This window comes from Macaca thibetana, chromosome 4 (genome assembly GCF_024542745.1).
Source record: "Macaca thibetana thibetana isolate TM-01 chromosome 4, ASM2454274v1, whole genome shotgun sequence".
Classification (NCBI taxonomy): domain Eukaryota; kingdom Metazoa; phylum Chordata; class Mammalia; order Primates; family Cercopithecidae; genus Macaca; species Macaca thibetana.
In genome coordinates, this window is record NC_065581.1 from 119483726 (window position 1) to 119497483 (window position 13758).

A 13758-nucleotide genomic window follows, 5' to 3' on the forward strand; every position below is an offset into this window, starting at 1 on the left:
GTGAGTGCCCACTTTCTGGTTCATAGATAATGCCTTTTCACTGCATCCTCATGTGATAGAAGGAACAATGGGTCTCTCTCAAGTCTCTTTTATGAATACTAATTCCATTCGTGAGGGCTCCACTCTCATGACTCAATCACTTCTCAAAGTCTCCACCTCCTGATATTTTCACCTTGGGATTAGGATTTCAACATATGAGTTTTGGTGGCAACACAAACATTTAGAAAAATTTAGACCACAGCATGACTTGATTCATTCTGCCATGGATTTATGTTTTTATCTCTAACATCATTTGATGTGCACAATCAGGATTTCGAGGATGAAGAAGTAAAACCTAAAGATATTTGGAAGCTTTTATAATCTGTAGAATAATCTGCCAACAATGAAGATTCTTAGTTAACCTCGACTACTATTTAAGTATGTCACCTCTACCCATGTTGTCATTGTACTGTCCATTTCCCTTGTTTCTCTTAGCTAAGGCCCAGAACTTGACCAGCTTCTTTAACTAAGACATATATACTTTTCTGCTATATACTTTTATCAGACACTATATTTGTCCTTTATCATATTTATTGTAAATTTACTTAATTAACTTTATGTAGTTATTTGTAGATCATCTGTCTCGCCTTATAGACTATAAGCTCCATAAAAGCAGAGACCTTTTAATGTCCAGTTTTTGCTATATTTCTAGTCTTTAGCATAGTATCTTGCATATAATGTGCTCTCAACCAATCTTTGTTGAATGACAATTGGTAGATAATGGCCAGGATGTATCCTTACTAATAACTAGAAAGCATTCATTCAAATAATTCTAATCATATTATCTATCTATCTATTTGTCTATCTGTCTAATCTCCACACACACACACACACACACACACAGAGAGAGAGAGAGAGAGAGAGAGAGAGAGAGAGAGAAAGGAAAGGATAACCCTTTTCCATAGCTTTAGGAGTATACATTTGTATTAGAGTTCTCAGAGAGACAGAACTAACAGGATGTATATGTATATACATATACATAGGTATACATACATATATAGGAGTTGTTTATTAACTTACACAACCACAAAGTCCCACAATAGGCTATCTGCAAGCTAAGGAACAAGGAGAGCCAGTCCAAGTCCCAAAACTGAAGAACGTGGAGTCCGATGTTCTAGGGCAGGAAGCGTACAGCACAGAGAAAGATGTAGGCTGGGAGGGTAGGCCTGTCTCTCCTTTTCATGTTTTTCTGCATGCTTTATATTTGCTGGCAACTGATTAGATTGTGCCCACCAGATTAAAGGTGGATCTGCCTTCCCCAGCCCACTGACTCAAATGTTAATCTCTTTGGTCAACACCCTCACAGAAACACCCAGGATCAATACTTTGTATCCTTCGATCCAATCAAGTTGACAGTATTAACTTTCATAACATTGATGTAATCACTTTGGAAATCTGTTTGGTAATATCTACATGTACCTTATGACCTAGCAATTATAAAATAGAAATGAAAGGCCGGGCGCGGTGGCTCAAGCCTGTAATCCCAGCACTTTGGGAGGCCGAGACGGGTGGATCACGAGGTCAGCAGATCTAGACCATCCTGGCTAACCCGGTTTGAAAGCCCCTCTACTAAAAAAATACAAAAAACTAGCCGGGCAAGGTGGCGGGCGCCTGTAGTCCCAGCTACTCGGGAGGCTGAGGCAGGAGAATGGCGTAAACCCGGGAGGCGGAGCTTGCCATGAGCTGAGATCCGGCCACTGCACTCCAGCCTGGGTGACAGAGCGAGACTCCGTCTCAAAAAAATAAAATAAAATAAAATAAAATAAAATAGAAATGAAAACAGATATTCACAAAAAGAGAGACACTGAAATGTTAACAGCAGTCCTATTCATACAGCCCCAAAGTAGAAGTCATCTGATGTTCATCAAGAAGAGTGGCTAAAAAGTAAGATACATTTTTCCAACGTAACACTATATAATCGTGAGAATGAACAAACTGCAGCTATATGGATAAATGTCATAAACATGATATAGGGTGAAAAGAGCCAGATGTCAAAGTGTACATAATGTATGATCCCATTGATATAATGTATTAAATTAAGGAACACTAATCTATGCTCTTAGAAGTTAGGATAGTGTGTGTACTTTGGGTGGCGATGGTGTAGTACTGGAGGAGAGACTGAAAGGGCCTTCAGAGGTGCTGGGAATGTGATGATGTTGAGTCTGGTTGGTGATGACACGGATTTTTTCAATTTGAATAAATTCATCTAGGTATACAGTATGATATTTGCAGTTTTCTCTGTGTATATTATTCTTCAACAACATGTATTCTTCTTTAAATGAGAGAAGCGTCATGGACTAGGAAGTAGAAGCCATTTATTTTAGCCCAAATTTTGTGGTTTAAAAGTTATATAACCTGTTTAATTAATAAGGCCTTTCTGGGTCTTATTTTATTTATCTATAAAATAAGACAGTAATTATACGTACTACGTGGGTTGACAATGAGTAGTGAAAGCCTATGTGCCCCAGATATTTCCCCTAGAGCGTTAAATTATAAATCAATGTGTAATGGACCAGGGAGAAACATAAAGGCTATCTTTAGAAGCTAGGATGAGTTCAAAGCTGCTAAGATCAACAGGAATTTGACTGGAAAATAATGTGTTCAGGAAAACAAGAGTCTGGTCAGCAAAGCCAGCAGAAAGTGGAGAGTTGCAGGACTCAACGTGGAAAAGGCAAGGGGTCATCTCAGACACAGGCAGATCAGATGCCACAACCCTCGTGACCAAAGGAGTGAAGGTGCTGCAACATGACAGTGACATTTTCCAATGTAAAACTATGAAACTGACAAGATAGTTTTAGGTTTCAGAATCTCGTGACACTTTTAACAAGATGAAGCATCTCCAAAGTGAATGTGTGCATTCATTCATTATTTATTAAACACTTATTGACACTGAGGAGGCCACCTAAAGCATGCCACCCTGGCATATTGATTACTTCAAGCTGAAAGACACTGAGAACCAGCCAACACAGGAAAAGCTCTTCACCTCCCACTCAACTGTCTAAAATAAAGTATGAAACCCCTTTTGTACAGAGAAACATATACTTATAAAGGAAATTTTCGTTAGTAAAGGTATCAGGACCAGGAAGAGAGCTAGCTACTCTGAGAGAACTTTTATCAACTGAAAGGCTTATTTTTATTTATTTATTTATTTATTTTTAAAGACAGGGTCTCACTCTGTCACCCAAGCTGGAGTATAGTGGTACCATCATAGCTTGCTGCAGCCTCAAACTGTTGGTCTCAGGTGAGCCTCCCACCTCAACCTTTCCAGTAGCTGGGACTACAAGCGCTTGCCACTGCACTCGGCCTACCTGAGAGACTTGAGACTTTTATCTGCATAACAAGGCAATCTTAACTTATGATATATTTCCTCTACTCACACTCCCCTAATGTTTCTATACCACCTACCAGAAGCCCCAAACCCCTGTTCCTTTCTGTAGCTCAGGATGGTGTACAGCCTTCAATCATCTGGTCATTTCTTTGAGTCTCATTTTTCTGTGTGTGAGATTCCCATCTGTAAGTATGTAACTAACATAATACTTGTTATGTATGAATTAACATACTACAAGTTACACACTTGTATGTACACACTTGTAAATTGTTATTCTCCTGCTTTTTCTTTTTTCTTTTTTTTTTTTTTTTTTGAGATTGAGTCTTGCTCTGTCGCCCAGACTGGAGTGCAGTGGCATGATCTCGGCTCATGCAACTTCCACCTCCTGGGTTCACGCCATTCTCCTGCCTCCAGCCTCCTGAGTAGCTGGGACTACAGGCACCCACCACAACACCCGGCTAATTTTTTGTATTTTTAGTAGAAACAGGGTTTTGCCATGTTAGCCAGGATGGTCTCAATCTCCTGACCTTGTGATCCGCCAACCTTGCCCTCCCAAAGTGCTGGGATTGTAGGCATGAGCCACTGTGCCCAGCCTGTTATTCTCCTGTTAATCTGTTTTATGTCCATTTAATTTGTAGACTAGCCAAAGGATCTAGGAAGGTCGAGGGAAGCAATTTTTCCCTTCTATACATCACCCTACTTCAATAGGAAGAGATAATGAGCTAGGACCAGCCCTGCCTTCCAGATATCAATAATCTGATAAGGAAGACAGTCATGGATATTAACAGTATCGAGTTCAGTGCTTAGAGAGAGGTAAACAAAGACTCCTGTGGGACCATTTAGAAAGAGTACCTAGTCCATGTTTCTGAATTCAGATAAAGCCTTCTTGAGGAGAGATACTAATATACTAATGAAGTCTTAGCAACCGAATTTCTGAACCCTCAAGAACAAGGACTAGGCCTTTGACTGTGGCAAAGCTTACTATTGTAAAAGTCACTTTATGAGACTTCTTGGCTGCTCGCCATCAGCCTGTCACAGTTGTGACACAGCCTTTGCCTGGTGGCAGCGTGGTATGAAAGGGATGAAGTCAGAGTCAGGGAAAAGAGGCAAAGCAAAAGCTATTAATTTCTCAGGTGTATTTGAGGATGAGCTGCTGTTATGCCTCCAACTGTGTTCATGGAGTTATGTGAGGATTAAATAAAATATGCATCAAGATCCTTATAAATCCTCAAGTGGTTCATTTATTAGTTGCTATTTTTACTTTCTCAGGGATGTTATGACTTTGTTCATTAAGACTTATTCATATGTTTATTTCAATTAACTAAAAAATTTAATAAGCATTAGTACCTTGAGAGTGCCTAATGCTGCTAGCCAGTAGGATGCTGCAATGAAAAAGCTTCTGCCCAAAGAAATGGAAATCCAGATACAGATGGAAGATGTTAAGAAACACGTGCAGCTTGTGGTGTACCAAGGTTAGATGGAACTGGAACTTCACTTAGGGCCTGCAGGCCCCCTCGGAAAAGAGAAAAGTTTTTAGTTCCTTAAAGGAAGATTCCAGGCACCTACTTAGCCCTGAGAAGTAAATAAATGACTTGATAAGCAAGAAGGTAATAGTATCTTAAAACAATAGCCAAGTAAGTTAGAATCACAGGATGTTCCCCTACAGAAACTGAAGATGATATCTTAACATATGTATTTAAGTTGCTTTTCAGAAACCTGGATGTCCACCAGATGTATCTGTGGCACGTAGACCTCTGAAAAGGGGAAACTGAGGATTGAACTCTGACCACTGTTCTTTGTTCTAAGTTTTTTCCTGAGGGACTGGAAAAGGTCACACCCACGGGCCAGAGCCAACGTTCTTTTCTGCTGACCCCAAATTTTTAGACAAAGCTTCACCTTCTTAACCAATTGCAAATCAGAAACGTTTGAATCTACTTATGACCTACAAGCCACCTGCTTCAAGATATCCTGCCCTTTTAGGTCACACCAATGTGTAATCCCTATATATTGATTTATGGTTTTGCTTGTAACTTCTGCTTTCCTGAAATTTACTCCTGCTTTTAAAAACCCTTACATGCAAGCCCTCAGGGAGTTTGGGATTTAAGCTAGAGCTGCCCGATGCTCCTTGTTTGGCACCCTGCAAATAAATGCCTCCTTTCTTCCGCTGCAAACCTCAGTGTGGATGTTTTGGCCTCACTGTGGCTGGCGAACAGATCCCAGTTCAGTTTCATAACAAAGGGTGGCTTACAGGGCTTTAATGAGCCCTAGTGCAAAATATGCAGCAGCATCTCTAAACCACCAAATGAACACCCAATTTAGATAAGTTAGGTAAGTCCACATGTTTGCCAAACAACTACAACCTAAAGGTAATTATCCTAGTTCCAAATACCCACTTCAAGCAAACTGTCTTCCAGATGCCTCCTCTACCTCCATCACAGGGTGATAGGTGCAACGATAGAGTTTAAAAGAGGGAAAGGAGTCTCAGAAAGAACCCAGTTGGAGTTATGTCTGAATTTGATTTTGAGGGTCCAAGGATGGAAGTGCATACTAGGTAGAAAGAACAGTATAAAACAGAGATAGGAAGAGCCTTTGGTAGCAATGAGACTAGGAAACAGTCATCATCCAGAGTCAGAAAAATAAAAATAATAAGGGTATCAGATAGAATGCTAAAAAGCTTGAACTTCATCTGTACACAGGAGGAAAATATGCAGGAGTTTTAATTGACTCAAATCTAAGAAAGACATTTTGGTTATTTGGAGACTGTACTGGCAGGAAGGTATTAGAGGAAGGGGGACTAATTAAGTCAAGCAAGTAAGAGACATGTTTACTTTGCTCATATTTAGTTCCTTAGTTCTCTAATTACCTTAAAACCTTCAAGGTATATCAAAAGCTAAGGCACATAATACAGACCATTTCACCTAGCCAGGTTCTTCTCATACTAGTTAGCTTAGTACTGTTTGTGTCTCAGCAAAAGTAGTTGTTGTTGGTGCTTCGTCTTAAAGCTATTTTGCAGAAATCCTAAAAGCTTTTTAGTCATCATCAATTTGGCATAAACAAGTTTTGAGCCCATCTTGCTGGATTTGTTTTTAAATCAGTATGGTTTTCATAACAGGAAGTAATTCTTCTGCTTTTTTTATGATGCATCACAAAAACAACTACTCATTTAATAAGATAATGCAACAACAGCCTTGCATGCTTCATTGGGTAATGAATATCAAAGGATTCTTTCCAAATCAGCAACTCTGAGCAAGAGACAAACAGCAGTGTTTAAACAGTGAAGAACTTGAATAAGGAATTAATGGGGAGGAGAATTGCTCCTTTTAAGCTGAAGGGATCCCATAACCACCCCTGCAATCAAACAATTTCTATTCAGAATGATTTTTCTGATTGAAGGAAGTGATACACTCTTGCATATAACTAGACTATCCAAATTTAACTAAATGTACCCCTGTACACACACACATACACATACACACACACAGGAGCCTCACAGAAGCCAATTTCCAGAGAATTAAGATATAGTGTGCTTTCTGGAATTATTGACCACAGTGAAACACCTCAAGCAATTTCTTGCATTTAACATTCATTTTTCAAGCATTGGCCCTAGACATAAAGCAATATTTCCTCCTTATGCAGTTTATTTCATTCAAAACGTTGAAGAATGATGTAAACAAGCCCCCTAGCCCTGTGGTTTTTACTAAGTTGGAGCATTAAACATTTCATCACTGATTGTTCTTAGTAAAGTAAACATGTGTACATTGGAGACTTTTGTTTCCTAATTGTCCATAATTATAGCCCTTTCACACATTCTAAGAGCTCAAAAGACGAAGTGAAAAGACAGCAGTAGTTTAAACCTAGACTGTGTATAAATCAAATACAAGAAAATAAAATAAATGGTATAACTTCTTAAAAACAGGTGTATGGAAGTTTTAGTTATTTAAACAACTCATGCTCCCTCCCCTCCAGAGGTATCTTTTACTTCCAAATCACTTAATGGTACATAGTTCCCAAAACATAAGGTTTCATGTCACCTGACTCAATATTTAATTTGTTCAATTCAGTAATGCTTCTCTCTAACACTACAGATTCTTTTCTTAACATTTTCAACAAATTTCTTAATAATTTAATTACCAGCTATCTGGTCATATTTCAGAAAAGTGTTTTCATATATCAAAGTTGGATATTGCTTCTCAAATTATCCACATCTTTCTCTCATCCATACTCTTTACCTATGAAGATAAGTTCATACATTAGAGAGTTAATATTACCACATGCAAGTGTCCATCAACACCTGTGGTCATGTGATTATACACTGTGCAACTCTGGGTACCATTCATATAGAAGACAATGTGCCCAGTACTCCCTGAAGCTTTCAGTAATACAGAATAATGAAAGAATTGTCCTCAGCTATGTGAATGCCACTTGGTTGAAACTCAGTATATGTGTGAGAGGTGTCAGTAATGGAAATCCACTGACCCCATGAACAGGAGGGAGGCAGAAAGGAAGGTTAAGAACTGATGATGCTGAGTGGCCATGTTTGAGCCTAATTAATTCCCAAATAATAGTATATTTGTCTCAAGTTTAGAATGTTCTTATAAACATTTTTGAAACTTTTTTTTTTCTTTTACTGTCTTTCATGGTTGTTTGGAAAACATTTTGTGAACCCAGCGTGCTCTCCAATGGCCAATGATTTGGTTTAATTAAACGGATGCTTATTAATTGCTGAGTGAATACAAATGGAATTTACTTGGCAATAAAGTACTTTTTATTAAGTTTCAAATATACAGCTCATTTTTCATGGTGGTGCAGAGAAGAGAACATAGGGAAGGTTTGCAGAAACTAAGCTAGGGCCCCACAAGATGAAACCTATCTTGGAGGCATTGATCACATTCCAGAGCTGGTCCTCAATTTTGCAAGACCAGAAACCTTGATTTTTGTGAGTTCTTCTCTCTCAGGGATGTATTCACATTAACAAATATATACCATAATGCTTATTTATAATGACAACTGTGACTGACTGTCAGGTAGACAGGCATACTCACGTTGACAGAGCCATACATCCCGCCCAGTAGGCTGACAATACCAAGTGGCTTTATGTGAAGCCTGCTGGGCCTGCATGGGCTCAGAACAAGGAGGGTTAATATATGGGTTTGATGAAAATACCACATCTCTGCAATAAATGTACTTTTCAGATGGGCTGACACCTGAGCTTCCCTATCTGGGCACGCTCTTTACTGGGCAGAATGAATAGACACCCACCGTTATTAGGGATTTCCTCTTTCACACTCTAGGAATCCCTGTATTCACACAGCACAATACAATTTACCAGCTTCCAATTTCTCAGTTAGAATTCTGTCCTGATTTCCTAATGTACTGGATCAGCCATGGAAGGAGATCCTCTAGTTATCATCAGAGAGCCTGCTGCACTCTTCTGAGATGCTCCTTACACATAGTGAATCATTTTTGTACCACACATTCCTGCTACATTGGCTACAGCTAATTAGAACAAGAATTAATGGGCCTGTAACCCAAAGGCGGAGATTTCTGTGCTGGTCAGTGACATATGAAGTAGCTTGATATGCGACTCCTGTCCAAGATGATGCTGGGCACCAGCGACTTTGCTAACTTGTTTAGATCATCTCACGTGACGCATTTGAAGGAGACACACAGAGAAGGAGTCTGGCAGTTGGGTCAATGGCAGCGAAAAGGAGGCATTAGAAGGAACGGTGAGGAGCAGAAGTTGTGAGGCAGCAAAGCCTTAAATAAGAAGAAACTACCAGATAAACAGGAGAGTAAACTGAGTCTGTAGGGCTGCGAGTAAAAGAAGCAGGAAGAGAAAATTATAGATTCATTTCAGTAGCAATGCTTGGAGGATAGAGCCAAGGGTTTCCAATTCCAGAGAAAGAGATTCTGTTGGGTCACATCTCAGACAAAAGCCCCTGTTGAATCCCGAGCAGCTTTCTGGGCTCTCTAATCCCTGGTTTTGAGGCTCCTGGGATTGTTTCCTGACTTCCTTCCCTGTGATTTCTTATGATAACTGTTCACTGTTGGAGATAACCTGAGTAGGTCTTTGCTTCTTACCATCTTGAAAGAGTCTGACTAATAATTCTGAAATTAGCACCAGATCACATTTTATTGAAGTGTCACAGTCACCTACTTTGTAATCTCTTAGTGTTTGCTCCAACAGTTAATCAATACCACAAGTGGATTTAACTTGTCAAAAGATTGAAGGCAAATTTATTTCCATACTCTCAGGTAGGATCTAACTGCTGCTGTGGTGTATTGACTCGTGGAGACAGAAGTCATGTAGATTCTTTTTAACTCTTCATTTTGCCTCCAAGCTGGGTTGCCAAATCTCAGAGTATTTCTGCCATCACCCTAATTAGTAGGACTGCAATCTTACTCTTTAAAATACAGTGGGAAAGCAGTTTTCTATTATTAGAAACCATAACTTTAAGAAGTGACCTGCACTTGGAGTAATAAAACTTTGCTGTCACCATTAATCATTTGCAATCAAATTAAGTAGAGACTAATTATGGCTTTAGTCTTCTACCCAAGAGCTAGCAGGTTGTTTATCTTTTAGGTGCAGGGCCTCATTGGCTGATGATTCATGCATACAATTTTATGACAACAAAATAGCACATGAGAATTATTCAACTCTTAACCATGTGGTTGGTATAAGAAAGTACCTGCGACCTGTCCTTTTCACACAATGTAATGGTCAAATCCCAGAATGGAATACAAAATTGGTAATGATGGAGAGCATATAAGAGAACTATCAAACACTGTGTAATCAGATGGATAAATTAAAAAGAAAAGTCATAATTTTCGTTGGTCTAATATTTCATCATAAAGAAAATAGAACCAAGATGGATTATGACCATCATCTCTTCATAGTAGCTACCACTAGCACACACCCCTCCTTTTCTGAGTCAAATTTGCAATCAATCCACATATTGCCTACACCATGGCAGCAGTTAGATGCCACCTGAGAATATGGAAATAAATTTACCTCCAATAGTCTCACAAGTAAAACCCACTTGTGGTATTGATTAACTCCCATAAATGTTGAAACCTAGCAAGGTTTCAAGTTGAAACCATGACCCAAGACTCAAGGGCTGCAATGATGCTAGTCAATGGAAATGCTTAAAATTTCAGCAGCAAGGGAACAATTGTCCCAAGGGTGAAGGACAGAAAGATTTGAAGGTTTTAGGTAGAATTTAGACAGAAGAGTATTTGACTGTAATAACTTGGAGCTGTAGAATATCTTTCTCAGGATTGCCTTTCTGGCCACAAATCTGGAATATTCTTCCCGTTGTTCTGGATTACTTGGCATATGGAGGAAGTATGGTTTCTCCACTGGTGGCAACCTTGAGATTCCCAGGCTACAGGGCTCTGTCCAGGTAAGGGCTCCTTCTTCTCCCTTACATCAGAGGAGGTAGCTCTGATGTGCATCATCACATGCATGGCATAGTGTTGTGGCTACATTGAAGAAAAGGAAGAGGCGATCATCTGCCCAGTCATTCACCATAATTAGCTAAAGTTTAGAGAACACAGGTGTATTAGTCTGTTTTCACACTGCTGATAAAGACATACCCAAGACTGGGGAGAAAAAGAGGTTTAACTGGACTTACGGTTCCATATGGCTGAGGAGGTCTCATAATCATGCAGAGAGCGAAAGGAACTTCTTACATGGCAGCAGCAAGACAGAATGAGGAATAAGCAAAAGCAGAAACCCCTGATAAACCCATCAGATCTAGTGAGACTTATTCATTATCACAAGAATAGCATGGGAAAGGCTGGCCCCCTGATTTAATTACCTCTCCCTGGGTCCCTCCCACACCATGTGGGAATTCTAGGAGATACAATTCAAGTCGAGATTTTGGTGGGGATGCAGCCAAACCACATCAACAGGGGATAGTTCCCTTGTGATATCTTATTAAACAAAACACAGTTCTGTGTAAGCAGATTAATATATTTATTTATTTTTATTTATTTACTTATTTAAGTGATTCAATGAATTAATGATTCCATTAAGAAAGAAAGATTTGGTGATTTAGAAATACAGGAAAATGAAATCAGTTTTTGAAAATATATATATATGTGATAAATTTGATGTTAACCTCCTAATGTAAGCAATATTCACAAACAAAAATAGAATCTAGCTGGGATGATTTGACTTCCATGAGTGGGAGAATACAGCTGAAAATGTGATATAAGGAGAGCATTGAAAGACTTTCAGAGCATATCCTTTTTTGCTGCCTTTGTTCTTCTTGCTGTCATATATAATAATAAAATATCTAAGAAAGATTTTTTATTTGTTATGTATTTCAGAACAGTCTCTGTCCTGTAGGGAATTCTGCTTCTGTTTAGGTATCTGAATGACAGTTAACATTTATTGTTGCAAAAAAAAATTTTTTCTAGAATTTTAAATCAAGTTTCTTGGCTGCTTTCTCCTCATACTCCAAACCTCTCTGGCAAGGGGATCAGAGTTCTTGCCAGTGATTATTTCCCATCACTACCATCATTGTAGAAACAAATGATAATGCCAGCAATTCGAGGACTCTGACAAACATCCCAACAAATCTCAGCATAGGGGATCTATGTTACTTAATTACACTGAAGCTCAAGGTTCCCTCTGGGGTGTGTGTGTGTGTGTGTGTGTGTGTGTAAATTATGAGGTTTGTGAGCCACAAACTGTGACAACCAAAAATATGTGAACAGGATTTCATATTGAGATGAAAGAAAATTCGTAACAAAGACAATCTGACACTTTAATGATCTATGCATGAACTGTGTAGTATTATACTTTATGTAAAAATAAGCTAGTCCTATCAATGATAATATGTCTTTTATGAATAGTTAAACTAAGCAATTCTGAGATAAACAAAAAGAAAGAAGTTAGGGGCAGGAGAGATGTGGATTACAGAGTCAGCCAAATTGTGAAAGGGGTTTGAGTGAACCCTCCTCTCATCCCTGCCAGAGGGAATTGCCTTTGCTTCACTTCCTTCTCCTCGCAGGGCCCACAACATGGAGGTGCTGGATAAACCAGCCCAGTGCCCACAGTGGCTGCCCAGTGCATGTATCTTATATATATATGAGCAAAACTGTTTATTAGGAGCTCCCAGAACACAGGCTATTGGTACCCCCATTATATTCTTCTGAAAGGAAAAAAAAAAAAAAAAAAAAAAAAAAAAAAAAAAAAAAAACAGATGCCAGTTTTATGACTCATTAGGAGCTTAGATAGCGGGTGATGCCTCTCTATAGTAAATGAATCAGTAGAAGAAAAGCCTGTCTGCGGGAGGATTTTAATCTCCTTAATTTATTTTATGTGTCTGCTAAATGGTGGTACTGGGAGCCATCTTCATGGCTCAGGTTTCAGCACCAAGTCATAATATTTGTTAAGTCCATTGAAACTGGGACCCAGGTGGTCCTATCTCAGAGCCCGAGAACCATGATATTTATATAAGTTCATAGAACTTCTTCCTAAAAGTACTGACTTTTCTCCTGTTGACTTTTTTACATACATTCCAGCGAGTTTTTCCACCAATCTCTTTCTTTTTTTGCATTTTCTTGTTTTAACTTTTTTTTAAATGTGCAAGTTTGTTATACAGGTAAACACGTGTCACAGGAATTTGCCATACAGATTATTTAGTCATCAAGGTAATAAGCCTAATACCCATTAGTTATTTTTCTTGATGCTCTCCCTCCTCCCAGCCTCCACTTTCTGGTAGACCTCAGTGTGTGTTGTTCCCCTCTATGTGTCCATGTGTTCTCATTTAGTTCCCACCTACAAGTGAGAACATACAGTATTTGCTTTTCTGTTCCTGCATTAATTCCCTGAGGATAATGGCCTCCATTCCATTCATGTTCCTGCAAAGAATATAATTTATGGCCGTATAGTCTTCCAAGGTGTATGATGTGGTTTTGCTGTATCGCCACCCAAATCTGGAATTGTAGCTCCCATAATTCAACATGTTATGGGAGGGAACTGGTGGGAGGTAACCAAATCATGGGGCAGGTATTTTTTTTGCTGTTCCTGTGATAATAAGTCTCACACGATCTGACATTTTATAAAGGGAAGTTCCCCTGCACACACTATCTTGCCTGCCACCATGTAAGACATGACTTTGCTTCTCATTTGCCTTTTGCCATGATTGTGAGGCCTCTCCAACCATGTGGAACTGTGAGTCCATTAAATCTCTTTGCTTTATAAATTATCCAGTCTCAGGTGTGTCTTTATTAGCAACATGAGAGCAGACTAATACCGTGTATAAGTACTACATTTTCCTTATCCAGTCTACCATTGATGGGCATGTAGGTTGATTCCATGTCTTTGCTATTGAGACTAGTGCTACAATGAACATAGGCATGCATCTATCTTTATAATA